Source organism: Acomys minous (genome assembly GCF_964271855.1).
Source record: "Acomys minous genome assembly, chromosome: 12".
Lineage (NCBI taxonomy): Eukaryota > Metazoa > Chordata > Mammalia > Rodentia > Muridae > Acomys > Acomys minous.
The window spans coordinates 88,013,074-88,027,900 of record NC_140493.1 but is presented as its reverse complement, the minus strand read 5'-3'; the positions used below and the strand labels follow the sequence as shown (position 1 = coordinate 88,027,900).

The window sequence follows — 14,827 nt, the reverse complement described above, 5'->3', positions numbered from 1 at the left end:
CTGCCTCAGCGCAGGCTCCGCCGGCCCCGCCAGCCCGGCCAGGCGCAGAGGGGAAACGCGGCTGCCAGGGCGCCGCCGCGGCGGGGGGCGAGAGCGCGGGGGGGAAGGGGCCCCTACTCACCCGGGCCGCCGCCGCCACCGCCGCCACCGCCGCCGCCGCCGCCGCCTCGGCGGCCCATCCCTGCGGCGGGGGCCTGTCGCCGCGCCGCGTCGCTCCAGTCCCCACCGCCCGCCGGGCCGGCCCCTCCCCCTGCCCAACGTCTGCGCTCTGGGCCGCTCGTCAGACCCGGCCTCGGCCGCCGCCGCCGCCGCAGCGCTACGTGGCCGCCGCTCCGACGTCTCGCGACTCCCTTCCGAGCGCGCGAGGCCGAGCGGGGCCGCGGGGCGGGCGGCGGGGGAGGGGGTGTGCTGTAGGGATGTGTACGCGAGGGGGGCAGGGAGGCCGGCGGGAGCGCGCGCGCGCGGGCCCGCGCCCCTGCGCTCGCGCTCCCCCCCCTCGCCGCCCCCCCCCTCGCCGCTTCCCCCCCCCTCGCCGCGCGGTCGGGATCTCGGACACCTCCTCCCCCCCGCCCCCGACACACACACACCCCTCCCCACGTCCCCGGCTGTGGGGTCGGCGCGCATGCGCGGCCCTCGGCTCGGCCTGGGCGCACCTTTTCTCCCTCCTGCCACAATGTGAGCGCTCAGCCGCGCAGATAACCGCCGGCTGCCTGCTCCACCCCCGGCCCTCGCCCACTCCGCCCACTCCCGAGCGCCCAGGTAAAGGCGTGGGGCTGCGCATGCGCCTCGCTTGGGAAGGGGGGGGCGTGGTTGCCAAAAGGAAGCCTAAAGGCAGAAAGGGAGGGATCTATGGGCAGGGGGTTTGAGACCCTACAAAATAGGGAAAGGTATGAGTGGAAAGGGGGAGAAAGTGGAAAAGTGGGTCAGAGTGAGATTTGGAAATAAATGTCTTTGACTTACGGAGTACGATTTAAAACAAAAAACCCCTAACTCCTGGCCACTCACTGGAGTAAGTGACAGACAAATAAGACTGGCGACACACTTATAAGCAGTAGTCATTCTCCAGATAAATGGGATAGCTGATAACAGGGGAATTTAGAGACTGCCACGATGGTCAGCAAAACAAATGTTAAGCTTGTCCTGTGGCCATGAATAGGGAAGGGGTGTGAGTGTGTGTGTGTTGTGTGTGTGTGTGTATGTCTGTGTGTGTCTGTGTCTGTGTCTGTATCTGTATCTGTGTGTGTGCATTGGAGTCCCAGAACTTTTGCAAGAAAGGAAGTCTCCATTGTAAGAAGTATGACCACATTATGACTAATTAGCTATTAATCATTAATATAATTAATGGTACTATTAGTTAACAAGGTAGCATTTATCCAAGCTCAGAGCCAAGAGAGAGTCTCTGCAATTGAAAGTGCTTAGGATACAGCGAGAGAAAATGACTTGGCAGGGTAAAGGCTCCATGGAAAAGACCCATGGGGACACCCCTAAGGTCAGGATAACCCTTTCCCACCAGCAACCAAACTTCCTGAAGTTTTCCAAGTCTTAATTGGAACTCCTTCCATTATTTTTGATATTTTTTTTTAATTTTAGTTTGTGCGTATGTGTTTTGTCTGTGTGCATGTATGTACACCTCTGACTGTTGGATCCCCTAAAACGGGTTATGGGGGTTTGTAGGCTACTGTGTGGGTGCTAAGCATTGAATCCAGATCCTCTGCAAGAGTAACAAATGCTCTTAGCTTCCGAGCCAATCTCTCCAGCTCCTTTCTTCTATCATTAAGAGCATACAATATTAGCCAGGCATGGTGGCACATGCCTGTAATCCTAGCACTCTGGGGGGCAGAGGCAGGCGGATCTCTGTGAGTTCAAGGCCAGCCTGGTCTGCAGAACGGGTCCAGGACAGCCAGGGCTACACAAAGAAACTCTGTCTCAAAAAACCAAACCAAAACAAAAAAACATATGATATTAATGTTCTTCACTAAAGCTGACCTCCACAGCATGGAAATAATGTCTGTATACACACAGCTAGCTTTTACTCCCAGAACAGCTAGCCATAAACTCAATCACCCAAATCCTCCAGGGAATAAAATGATCTGAGTCTGGGACAAAGTTAAAGAAGAGATTGAAACTTTATACATAAGGGGTCTAAGAGCTGACTCTGTCTTTGGCTCCTTCCAAAAATAGATGTTTGGATTGTATTATGCAGACTCCAGGGATCAGGGTTTGGGAACTTTGGGCCATGTTCTCCAATAGTGAGTGCTTTCTGTGGATAAACAGTGAAATTCTGTATCTGTTAGAATTCTGCTTCAGTCGGCCTATCTGTGACGTCACTGCCTACCTGCCATGGGGGCGTGGCCCTACCCAAGATTATAAAATGCCAAACACTCCTTGTGGCTCTCTCTTACCTCTCTCTTTCTTCTCCTTCTCCTTCTTCTTCTTCTCCTTCTTCTTCTTCTTCTTCTTCTTCTTCTTCTCCTTCTCCTTCTCCTTCTCCTTCTTCTTCTCTCTCTCTCTCTCCCTGTCTCTCTGTCTCTCTTTCTGGGGTACCCCTCCTCCCCCCTTTCCTCCTCTCCCCATGCTCATTCAATAAACTCCTCATATAATATCGTTGCCTGACATCTTATTATCTTATTTTAAACATAGAAGCATCACATGGCAACAGGTAGAGAGAAGATGTTCAAGCAGAACAGGAGAAAGTGTGCACAAGTAATAACTAAACTCAAGATGAGAACAAGGTTAGGATCTGGTGAACTCAGAATGTCTTCTTGGGTACCTGCTCCATTCCTCCACCCTCTGCTGCTCAGTCTGTCCTGCTTGGAAGAGGATATTCAGCGTGATGGCCAAACACGGTGACCTTTCAGGCGTTATAACTCTCCATCCATAGGCCAACTTTCTGGATGACCCTAGAAATCACAGTATTCTATTAATTCAGCTTTCCATTTCAATAGTGCTTTGTGAGTTTTTAAAAATTATTACATATTTATTATTTATGTTTATGTATATGTGTGGACAACTCCATGCGTGCAGAGGTCGAAGGACAACTTGTGCCAGTCAACTCTCTCTTTTTCTTTTTTAAAGATTTACTTATTTATCACATACACAGTGTTTTGCCTGCAGGCCAAAAGAGGGCACCAGATCTCATTATAGATGGTTTGTGAGCCACTATGTGGTTGCTGGGAACTGAACTCAGGACCTCTGGAAGAGCACACGGTGCTCTTATCCTCTGAGCTTTCTATCATGTGGTCCTATGCATTGAAATCAGGTCATTGGGCTTGGTGACAAGCAGTTTTACCCAATGAGACATTTCACCTGCCTCACTCGATGGTTCCTGAAGGGAATTTATATCCATTATCTCCTCAGATCTTCCAACTGCGAGGGCAAACAGAAAGGGTACAATTCCCAATGAAGGAATTTTGAGCCAAGGAATATTTCGATGGCTTAGCCACAACGGAGCCAAACCAAGACCCAGGACCCCTACTTCCTACTGTGCTAGTCTCTTAGAGGGTTTGGAAGCCCCACTCTCAAAAATTGTCACATAGCCCTACGTGGTGGTGCACACCTTTAATCCTAACACTCAAGAGGCAGAGGCAGGTAGATCACTGTGAGTTCAAGGCCAGCCTGGTCTACAAAATGAGTTTAGGACAGCCAAGGCTACACAGAGAAACCCTGTTTTGGAAAACAAAAAACAAACAAAAAAAATTAAATTAAAAAACAAAACTGTCACATGAGCGCGCCAGTGATCCCAGCAGTTAGGAGGCAGAGGCCACTGTGAATTTGAGGCCAGCCTGGTCTACAAAGTGAATCCAGAATAGCCAAGGCTACACAGAGAAACCCTATCTCGAAAAAACAAAAAACTGTCACTTATACTTTAAAAAAAATTTTTTTTTTCTGTGTATTGGTTTTTTTTCCCTGCATATCTGTGTGAGGGTGTCAGATCCCCTGGAACTGGAGTTACAGACAGTTGTGAGCTGCCATGTGGGTGCTGGGAACAGAACCCAGATCCTCTGGAAGAGCAGCCAGTGCTCTTAACCTCTGAGCCATCTCACCAACTCCTCCTTGCATATTCTTAATGAGTGAAAACTGGTACCTTTGGCACATGATAGGAAGGATTTCTAATATTCAGCTGTCTCTTTGTCTTCTGGTTTGTTTGTTTGTTGTTTTCCTGCTTTCTTTCTCTTGACCCCTGAGACTTGTCTCTCTCTCTCTGGAAACCTTTACTGACTGGTATTTTGCAAGTGCTTGGGATTCAGGCTTGACTAACAAGATCCAGCCAGAGAGACCAGTTCCTCTGCTCTCATTTACTCTTTCCCCTCCACTCCACACAGGCAGGGGGTCGCCTCCCAGGGCTACTAATCCTGCAAATCACAAGGAAAGAGCCAATAGCCGGCCTCCCTGATTCAGTGGCCACACTGAGCTTGTCAGTCACTGCAGGAGACCTTTAGCATATGTCCGTTCTGGTTTCTTGCTCTTAGATAGCTCTTCACTAATTTATTTTTTATTTTTTCATGAAGACAGTGAGCAGAAGCCAATAGGAACCCACCCCACTTTTTGGGGACAGGGTCTTATGTAACACACACCGGCCTCAGAAACTCTAGGTTGCTGACAATGAGCTCCTAAACTTTTACCTCCACCTTCCAAATACTGTAGTAACAGACATGCATCACCTTGTGGGACTCGGAGCACCTCTCCCCAGCCCCTTTTTTGAAAATGGAAACAAGGTCTCACTATGTATAGTCCTGGCTGGCCTGAGGCTGGCTGTGGAGACTAGGCTGACCTCGAACTCACAGAGATCCAGCTGCCTCTGTCTCTGGAATGCTGGGATTAGAGGCATGCGCCGCTACACCTACCTGGCCCTACACTAATTTCTCAACAGCCAATAACAATAAGGCCCTAATTTTAAGAGCCACATGGGCAGAGCTGGAACCTGGCTTTCCAGGGTCCAAGTCCAGGACTTCTCCAACCCCATCCCGCAGCTCGTTGCTGGATACCATACAAAGCAAACTGAACAGATCTGGTCTCTGCCCTCTGAAATGGACAGCCAAGATGCTGACAAACACAAAAGAACAAAGCGATGTGTAGTCAACACATGCCAATAGATGAATGAGTTCAACAGATGAGGAAAGCTATGTTTATCTGGTCTACTAATTGTTAGCACAAACCATTCTCAATATTACAACACTAATATTCCTTTAATTCCAGTCAGGCAAAAAGAGCAAGACTAGCAAGACTAAGGTTTAGGGCTGATTTCAATCTGCCCACTTACTATTCACAGATGAAAAAATATTTGCGTGAGGGGGTTAGAGATATGGCTCTGCAGTTAAGATTACTGGCTGCTCTTGCAGAGAATTTGGGTTTGATTCCCAGTACCCGTGCAGCAGCTCATAAACATCTGTAACTCCAGTTCGGACTTCCACAGGCAACAGGCATGCACAAGACATATAGACGTTAAGTGCAGGCAAAATACCCATATCTGTAAAATAAAAATAAAGGGAAGTCTATAAAAACAAATAGAGCCAGCCATGGTGGCCCACACCTTTTAATCAATTCTAGCACCAGGAAGGCAGAGGCAGGCGGATCTCTGTGAGTTCGAGGCTAGTCTGGTCTACAAAGTGAGTCCAGGACAGCCAAGGCTACACAGAGAAACCCTGTCTCAAAAAAACAAACAAACAAACAAAAAGAGCTCCAGGACAGCCAGGGCTATTACACAGAGAAACTCTGTCTTAAAAAAAAAAAAAAGAAGAAGAAGAAGAAGGAAAGAAAAGAAGAGAGAGAAGATGATGGATGTTTGCCTCCCTCTCTCTTCCTAGTCAGTAAGGTCTTCAACATTGCTCTCCGTGCAACGTCTATACTGATGGCAAAATGACAGATCAATAACCGTTTTAGTGTTGGAGCACACGGTAATGGTTCATCCTTACCTTTGCCCAATGGCCAGTTCCTATCATGGAAATGTGGACTTTTACACTTGAGAGATGTTGGTCTGGTCCCAGAGAAATGAGGCCACCACCTGCAAAGGCAAGAAGGAACCCTGGCCTTAGGAAGCTGGGCCCAGGTTCCTCTTTAGAGTGGGTCTGTCTACAGCAGAGGGTTCCAAGACCTTTAGGCTGCAGTTGTATGCGAATCTTCAGAGAGGCTCCTGCACTCTTTTAGGTGGTAGGCTTAATTGGTTTTGGGCTTTTCTGGTTTTGTTTTTTTTTTTGTTTGTTTAGGTGTTTGTTTGTCTTTGTTTGGAGGATTGTTTTGTTTTTGTTTGTTTTTTGGTAATTGATGTGACATGTGCCCCAGAGGCATGTGCTGAGGTCCAATGGAGGTTTTGTTTTTGTTTTTGTTTTTAATTGGAATTAATTAATTAGAGACGGCGCCTGAGAGGGGCTAGAGTCAGTGCCAAACTCTGTAACCCTAAACCAAGCAACCCACCCAACCGGCTGTACCACCTGCGTCTTTTAGACCCAGGAAGAAGGGCAGGAATTGGGGGGCTGCTAAGGAATCCTGGCCACCTCAGATTTCAGCCCCCTCCGTGGACCCCAGGGCACTGACTCTTGAAGACTCTTAGGAGTAACTCGGTAGCTGCAAAAGGGAAATCGAAGGTCAAAGGAGATGTGTGAGATTATCACGCCTGGGAACAAGGGGGCGGGAAGAGCTAGGATTGGCAGGAGTGAGAATAAAGGCGCTTCCGGGGGATCTGCTTAGGGAGAGGACCTGGTGAGCAGAGTCAGAGGAGGCGGAACCTGTTGTGGAGTTGTGGGGGCGGCCAACACGTTGCCTGAGGGCTCAGCCTTCAGAGGTATTAATTAAACCCAGACCCACGGTTGTTAACAACGCTGTGGCAGCTTTTCATAGGAGTTGGGCTAATAACAATAACAATAACAATTAAGGATGAGAGACCTTATCGGGAGCAAGTTTTTCTTAGAGGTTGTACCAGTAAGTCTTTAATTCCCCTGGCCCCTGAGGGCCACATTTCCTAGAAAGTAAATAAAGGTTTAAGAGGATACCCATTGCCCTTGTGCTCCCGAGATCCTTCTGGAATCCCTTGCCAGCCCTCAAGGCCTACTGCCTCCGGTTACAATGCCTTTGTTCATTACGCCATTACTTGGGAATAACCCAGGATTTCTTTTCAGATTTCACTTTGGGGGAGGTGGGGGTGGGGGCGGGAGGCTGGAGAGATGGCTCAGCAGCCCGCTCAGAGCACTTAACTGATTTTGCAAAGAATCAAGATTTGGTTCCCACATGGCAGCTCACAACCACTTCCTAATTACTGTTCCTGGGTACTGATGCCCTCTTCCGGCCTCCACAGAAGTCATGAGCTGTTAAAAGTATTCTGCATTGTTTAGTCTCTGAAAGAATACCTTTAATCCCAGCACTTGCCCTCGGGAGGCAGAGGCAGGCAGATCTCTGTGAGTTCGAGGCCAGCTTGGTCTATCTACAAAGTGAGTCCAGGACAGTTAAGACTGCAAGAGAAACCCTGTCTCAAAAAAAAAAAAAAAAGAAAGAAAGAAAGAAAGAAAGAAAAAAGAATACTTAAAAAGAGTGTGGAACTGTAGACATCAACATCACAAGAGGCCTGGACACTCAGCTGTGAAAACTGAAGTCTGTCTGAGAGCACTGGGCAGGACAATGACACAGACTATGACTTATTTGGAGTGGAGAGCTGAGAAGTGCTCCTGGGAGCAAAAGGGTAGGTGGGCTGCAGGGAGAGGTCTGGCTGGCACAGCGCTGATCTTTGGCCTTCAGTCATGATAACCCAGGTCAGACGTGGGTGGTACACCCCTTTAATCCTAGCACCTGAGAGACATAGGCAGGTGGATCCCTGGTCAGGCTCAGCTACACAGAAAGACTGAAAAAGAAAAGATAGTGGTGTCGGGAGGACATCAGGCAGCTATCCACAGACCGTGGAAGGAAATCCAGAATGAGGGACGGTTGTGTGTGTGTGTGTGTGTGTGTGTGTGTGTGTGTGTGTGTGTGTGTGAGAAGTGTCAGCAGGGGAGGAGGACGCTAGGCTAGGGGAGACATGTGTAATGGATCTTTAGGGGAAAAGCTTCAAGCAAACGTTTTTGTCAATAGAGAGACCAGCCTTGTAGATTCAAACCGCAGCTGGTTGCAGCAGGTCACATACTCCAAGCTAATGCACATCCTATAGGTGGCCAGAGTGGACTCTGTCCTAGACTGCAGTGCAGAACACGCTTTGTGCAGCATACACTGGTTGGTTTGATTTTGAAAGATAGTCTTTCTGTGCAGTTCAGGCTGGGCTCAAACATGAAATCCTTCTGCCTCAGCCACCCGATTGCGGTAATCTTTCTTCAACAGAATGAGACCCTGAGCTCTCCTCAGACCCCAGGGAACAAGGCTGTAGTGCCCCATTAGTGGGGCGTGCCGGTGTTTGCTGTGAAACTTAGAGCTGAGTAGCACAGGTGTCTGTGTCCTGAGGAGACGGCAGGGACCAGTGCCCAGCCTTCTGACCACCATCCCTCTAGAACCGTCTTCTTCCTCCTCTCCTGTAAAAAGGACACTAGAACTTTCTGGACTTGAATACCAATTTACCTTGTAAATTGCATCACAGAGCACAATAAAGTGTTACCTGGTAATACTAGGGAATGGAATGTTCTGGTTAATCAAATAACTTGGTTAGTAAAGCACTGTTTGGCTAGGGCTGCACAGAGAAACCCTGTCTCCAAAACAACAACAAAACAGACCATCTACCCTTTAACGCCCAGAGCAAATCTCAGTAGAAAAGGAGAGCGGATGTAGGTGGCTTCCAGCCCTTTTGTTTCCTTGTGCCAACAGAGGCAGCAGGCGGGTGTCATCCAGAGGCGTCACGTGTTCTTCTGTGTCAGAGAATCCCTAGTGCTTGGGTGTCTCCTTCCTTCCTGTGCTGATGAGCTATGTAGCAAGCTAGGTTCTGTTTTTAGCACTGAGCACCAAGATATTTGCAGTTTGAGCCAGGCATGGTGGCGCACGCCTTTATCCCAGCACTTGGGAGGCAGAGGCAGTTGGATCTTTATGAGTTCGAGGCCAGCCTGGTCTACAAGTGAGTCCAGGACAGTCAAGGCTACACAGAGAAACCCTGTCTCGAAAAACAAAACAATATATATATATATTTGCAGTTTACTGAATGGTTGCTCCTGTCTTCTTATTTTTTATTTTTTATTTTTTTATTTTTATTTTTATTTTTGAGACAAGGTTTCTCTGTGTAGCCTTGACTATCCTGGACTTGCTTTGTAGATTGTAGACCAGGCTGGCCTCAGAACTCACAGCGATCCGCCTGCCTCTGCCTCCCAAGTGCTGGGATTAAAGGCGTGTGCCACCAACCGCCCGGCTTCTGTCCTAACTTTCATCATCCCCCCTCACCTCTATATAACCGAAATAACTAGGGAGAAAGTAGGTATCCCTGTTTTACAGAAAAAAAAAAAGAAAAGAAAAAAAAAAACTCAAGTCACGGAGACCCTAAGTCGGAAATGACATAAGGTCACCTTGCTCTTGCAGAGAGGCAAGCGTAAACTGGGGTAGCCAGAGCCCACAGCTGCTTGTTTCTTCCCCTAAGATTTTTTTTTTAATGTGGATATGTGAGTACCTACATGCATACGTGTGCACCATATGCATACCTGTTCCCCCCCCCCCCCAGAAGACGATGTCAGAGCCCCCGGAACTGGAATTATAGCAGTTGTGACTCACCATACGGGTGCTCAGAATGAAATCCCGGTCCTCCGCAAGAGCAGACTGCTGAGCCATCCCTCCAGTCGCCACAGTGCTGGCACCGCAAGCTCGGCTCAGATCTCTTCACCAGTTCCTGTCATGCACGAGAAGAATAGTGGGCCCCCCCCCCCCCGCCCCGCTCCAAAAAAAAGCCCACATCCTCTTTTCTGAACCTGTGAATATGTCACTTTACATTGCAAAAGGGACTTTGCAAGGTGATCGAGTTAAGGGGTGTGGCGCTTACACTGATTCTAAGGGGCCCAGAGCCACCGCGGGGAGCCCTTGGAAGACTTGAGTGCAGGAGTCTGAGACCCAGTTAGGGAAGCAGGATTGAAACCACGTGAGGCTGGCTGTGAAGATGGAGAAGGATGTGAGCTGCGGATTGTGGGCTGCCCTGAGAAGCAGAAGTGGGCGAGCAAGGAGCCGCTTCTCCCGGTAACTATCAAAAAGGACACGATGCTGTCACTGCAGCCCAGTGAGACTTTCTGGCCTCCAGGATGGAAGGCAACACACACGTGCGGCTTTATGCTACCCAGTTAGTGGTGATTTGCTAGGGCAGCCGCCTCAAGAAACACATCCAGCACTCCACCGGCCTGCGCGGAAATCCCAATTGTTTTGCGGGACATTTCGGGACTTGCCCAAATGTGGAGTAGGCTTCTCTGCCCCTGACTCTCCCCCGTGCTGTACATGTTAAAAATCTAAAGCATCTGCGACTTTCCTCTACGTCGTTTCCCCACACCATGTCTCCCACCTGGAACACCCTGTCCTTACTTGATTACCTGACAAGAGTCTTTGTCTTTTACAGTTCAGCTCAAATGCCGCTTCCTCTGGGAAGCCTTCCCTGACCACCACAGCCGCAGCTGCCACCGCCACCCCCACGTCCCCCCACCCCCACCCCACCCTCGCCTCACACACAGGGCCTTGGGCCACTTCCTCTCTGTTCTGCTATATTTTATATTCAGCAGGGTTAAAGCAGGGCCTGAAATTTATGGGTCTCACTGTTCCCTTCCCGGATTATAAGGTAATTGAGGAGGGTAGGGTTTCCTCTCTTCTCCTTGGTATCCTTCAGCAGGCATAAAATGAAGGCTGCCAAGAACTAGAGCTCTTCCTTGCCTACCAGGGTGCCCTGGACCAGTGGCGTGCTACTCCGACTCCTCCATTTTCCCACCACTAGCATGCGTTGGATGAACTACTACTTTCTTCTCTAACAAGAGATGAGGATAAAGGGGGCAAGAAGAAAAGGTGCAGGGCCATGGTGGCTCACGCCTTTAATCCCACTACTCGGGAGGCAGAGGCAGGTGGATCACTGTGAGTTCAAGGCCAGCCTGGTCTACAAAGCAAGTCCAGTAGAGCCAAGGGTACACAGAGACTCTTGAAAAACCAAAAAACCAAAAAACAACAACAAAACAAAAAACAAAACAAAACTGAGAGAGAGAGAGAGAGATCCTACCCTGTTCCTACCCTGCGTAAATAAAACAAAACAAAGAACCGGCGCTGTGCTGCCATGTAGCTCAATTGGTAGAGTGTTTGTTGTCTAGCGTACACAAAGCCACGGGTTTGCTCCCTAGCAGTGTGTAAACAGTGAGTGTAGTGGTGTACCTACCGCTTAGGAAATGAACGCAGAAGAATCAGAACTCAGGAGACCCCATCTCAAAAGAGGGAGGAGGAGGATGGGGAGAAAGGATGATGATAAGGTGGTGGAGAAATAATAATAATAATAATAATAATAATAATAATAATAATAATAATAATAATACAAAAATAATAATAGTAGTAGTAATAAGTAATAATAATATTCTGGAGACAAGCTTCACGACAAAGAGCCGTGTCTGCCTTGGTCCTTATGATATCTCCAGCATTCACGCTGGTCTTTGGTCTCAGGTGAGTTCTTCCATGTCGACAGGCGACAATCCTACGGAAGGCTTTCCCACATTCTTTGGATTCCTGGTTTCTTCCTAAGGTGCATGCTGCATTTGGAGTCACCTGGACAGCAGGTTTCCCCACAGACAATTGAACTCAATGCCGGTAACTGAGCTCCGTGGTATTGTGAAAGCGGCCCTCCAACCTCCAGGCTGCCCCCAGGGCTCTCCACAGTGGATCTAAAGGCGGGGACTCTGTCTACCCGGAACCGAAGTGATGCTGTATAAGTTGTTTCTCTACCCAAACAAGCTGTGGGCCTTGGCTACTCTAGTGGCTGCCTTTCAGGGCATAGTCTCCCGCGTTTGATGAGAAGTAGAAGAACAAGAAGAAGAAAAAGCTCCATCAAGTCCTCCAAGGACTCATCCCTGTGCTCAGCGCTTCAAGGGACTAAAATGGTCTTGCTCTCTCCACATTTACAACAATCTGCCTGGGGAACCAAGTCTCAGGTGTGCTACACAGCTGGGCAACATCAGGTGTGCCCAGTCAAATATAGAAAACAGCACACCTTACACAATGGAGCTAGAATTCAGAGAAAGGAGAGTTCAAGCCAGGCCTTGACAAGATGGGGAAGGGGACGGGGTTGAGCTGAGGCACGCTAGAGTGAAGGCTAGTCGGGTAAAGGGGGTACTTGGCTGCCAGCTACTGGAGCATCCTGGTGTAGGGGCTCACTGTTCCATCCCACAGGGAAGCAAAAAGGAAAAGGGAGGCCGGAGAGGGAGAAGAGGAAAGGAAAGAGAAAAGAGAACTGAGAGAAAAGAAGGAGGAAGGGAAGGGGAGGGGAGGGAAAGGAAGGGAGGGGAGGGAGGGAGAGAGGGAGGGAAAGGAAGGGAGGGGAAGGAGGGAGAGAGGGAGGGAAAGGAAGGGAGGGGAAGAAGGGAGAGAGGGAGGGAAAGGAAGGGAGGGGAAGAAGGGAGAGGGAGGGAAAGGAAGGGAGGGGAAGGAAGGGAGAGAGGGAGGGGAAGGAAGGGAGGGGAAGGAGGGAGAGAGGGAGGGGAAGGAAGGGAGGGGAAGGAGGGAGAGAGGGAGGGGAAGGAAGGGAGGGGAAGGAGGGAGAGAGGGAGGGGAAGGAAGGGAGGGGAAGGAGGGAGAGAGGGAGGGGAAGGAAGGGAGGGGAAGGAGGGAGAGAGGGAGGGGAAGGAAGGGAGGGGAAGGAGGGAGAGAGGGAGGGGAAGGAAGGGAGGGGAAGGAGGGAGAGAGGGAGGGGAAGGAAGGGAGGGGAAGGAAGGGAGGGGAAGGAGGGAGAGAGGGAGGGGAAGGAAGGGAGGGGAAGGAAGGGAGAGAGGGAGGGAAAGGAAGGGAGGGGAAGGAAGGGAGGGGAAGGAGGGAGGGAGGGAAAGGAGGGGAGGGGAAGGAGGGAGGGAGGGAAAGGAGGGGAGGGAAGGGGAAAAGGGGGAGGGAAGGGAAGGAAGCAAAGGGGCTCTTACTTTTATGACCTACCCTTTGACTTGGGAACTCTACACTTAGGGCAGCATCTTGACCATGATGGTTCTCACACCTGTCTCACCGACTGGCCTCAAACACGTTTGTTGCCACCAGGCCGACCTCAAGAGGACTGCTCTCCTGCTGGCCTTCACGGGCACAGCAGCTTCTCTCACCAAGTTTTGAGAGCTATCCCAGTTTCATGACCGGAATTCTACCCGTGTGGCACAAAATCACCAAGTTGTGGGGAGAGCCCCAGTTATGAGAGAACCCTAGAAAAGCACTGGGAGACCAGTCAAGCATGTTCTGGCTTCTATCTGCCCCCCGTTTATCACGTCCTTTCAAATTATCCATACGGAATGTTGATACTTAAGGAAATGAGGGTGATCAGATCCAAAGGCTTTTGCTTATGTTGCCTTATAAGGGTTGTGCATTCAGAGTAGTGGACATTTCATAACTTGCCATATGGTCTGGGGCAGATAAGCAAGAAGGAGGAATTTGTAGCATCTTGCCTTGGTGAGACAGTTGGAAGACGTTTCTTCTGATTAGAGTGGTTAAGCACCCCACCCTACATCAACCAACCATGTGAGGAGTTAGAACCTTCCTTCATGGACAACACACACACACACACACACACACACACACACACACACACACACAAACAGGAAAATCAGCTACACCCAAAGCTAGAGCCAAGGACAGTGGACTTCTTTCGCCACAAGATGGCTTCCCTATGGTTCATGGGGTGGGAGATGTTATTTCCCAACAGTGAAATGGCCTTTTGCAGCCCTTCAAAACGTCTGTTGTTTAATGGGTATGTGAGTAAGGTGATCATGTTCCTGCATACACGTGTGTGGAGGCCGGACAGCAACACTGAGTGTCTTCCTCAGTCATTCACCATCTTGGGTTTTGAGGCAGAGTCTCTCACTGACCGTAGAGCTCACTGATTTGGCAAGACTGGCTGACCTGCAAACCCCTGCCAGCCTCTGGGCTGTGCTTCCCCATGCTGGGATTCCGATGTGGACCTCTGAGGTTGTCTTTTTTTAATTTATTTTTTAACATGGGTACTGGCATTTGAATTCAGGTCCTCGTGCTTGTTTCACAAGCATTTTACTTACCAAGCCTAGCCTGCAAAGGGATTGGTTTTGTTGTTGTCGTCATTGGTTTTGGGGGTTTGGTTTTGGTTTTGGTTTTGGTTTTTCAAGACTGGGTTTCTCTGTGTAACCTTGGCTGTCCTGGACTCGCTTTGTAGACCAGGCTGGCCTCGAACTCACAGCGATCCACCTCCCTCTGCCTCTCGAGTGCTGGGATTAAAGATGTGCCACCACGCCTGGCTGTTTTTTTGTTTTTTGTTTCGTATTTTAACATATTTTAGAGTCTAACATCTGTCTCTGTTTCCTGCATCACTTCCAGAGGATGCTGACCTCAGGGCTGGAGAAACTTTTTCCACTGCAGAAGAACAATGTGGTGCCTTCTGGAACCGTGCTGTGTGCACACCTCATTAGAGCCTTCTCCACTTCCCCCAGCAAGGCACTCTCTTTGAATGCGAAGAGGCCAGGAAGGAGAGCTCTCTGAGACCATGGTGGGCAGCAGAGCAGAACTTGGAGAAGCCGTGGGCTCCTCTGTCTGACCTCTCACCGTATCTGTCTCCATTAGTGTCTCTCCTCCCGGCTCAAGCATGCCCCTTCGCCATGGCAGGAGGTCTGTCTCCGCCCCCCCCCCAACATCAAAAGAGCTATTTCAGTGGCTGCTGAGGTACCTGGTCCAGAGCCTCTAGTCTGTATGTGATTGCCAAATGAATTGG

At 49.7% G+C, this 14,827-nt stretch overlaps 1 protein-coding gene and 1 long non-coding RNA gene across 5 annotated transcripts in view; both read right to left on the bottom strand.

The window, feature by feature from the left end:
* ZNF652 (zinc finger protein 652) overlaps window positions 1–725 on the bottom strand; it is a 62,966-nt gene extending 62,241 nt beyond the window's left edge. Inside the window, exon 1 of one of the 3 annotated variants that reach the window (XM_084749916.1) lies at window positions 654–725. The gene's annotated coding sequence lies outside the window, so the exon portion shown is untranslated. Of the gene's footprint in view, window positions 1–121; window positions 508–653 lie in introns of those variants that run through there. The other 2 variants (XM_084749912.1, XM_084749914.1) reach the window with 2 other exon arrangements.
* A 990-nt stretch (window positions 726–1,715) lies between these two features.
* On the bottom strand, window positions 1,716–9,796 carry LOC311579422. Of its 2 annotated transcripts, XR_014773141.1 has the most exons (4): window positions 9,664–9,796; window positions 5,913–6,001; window positions 5,261–5,467; window positions 1,716–2,900 (listed from the first exon to the last, which is right to left on the bottom strand). It is a non-coding gene; the product is annotated as an uncharacterized lncRNA (long non-coding RNA). The 2 variants fall into 2 exon arrangements; XR_014773142.1 differs by lacking the exon at window positions 5,261–5,467.
* Between the last annotated feature and the right edge of the window lie 5,031 nt (window positions 9,797–14,827).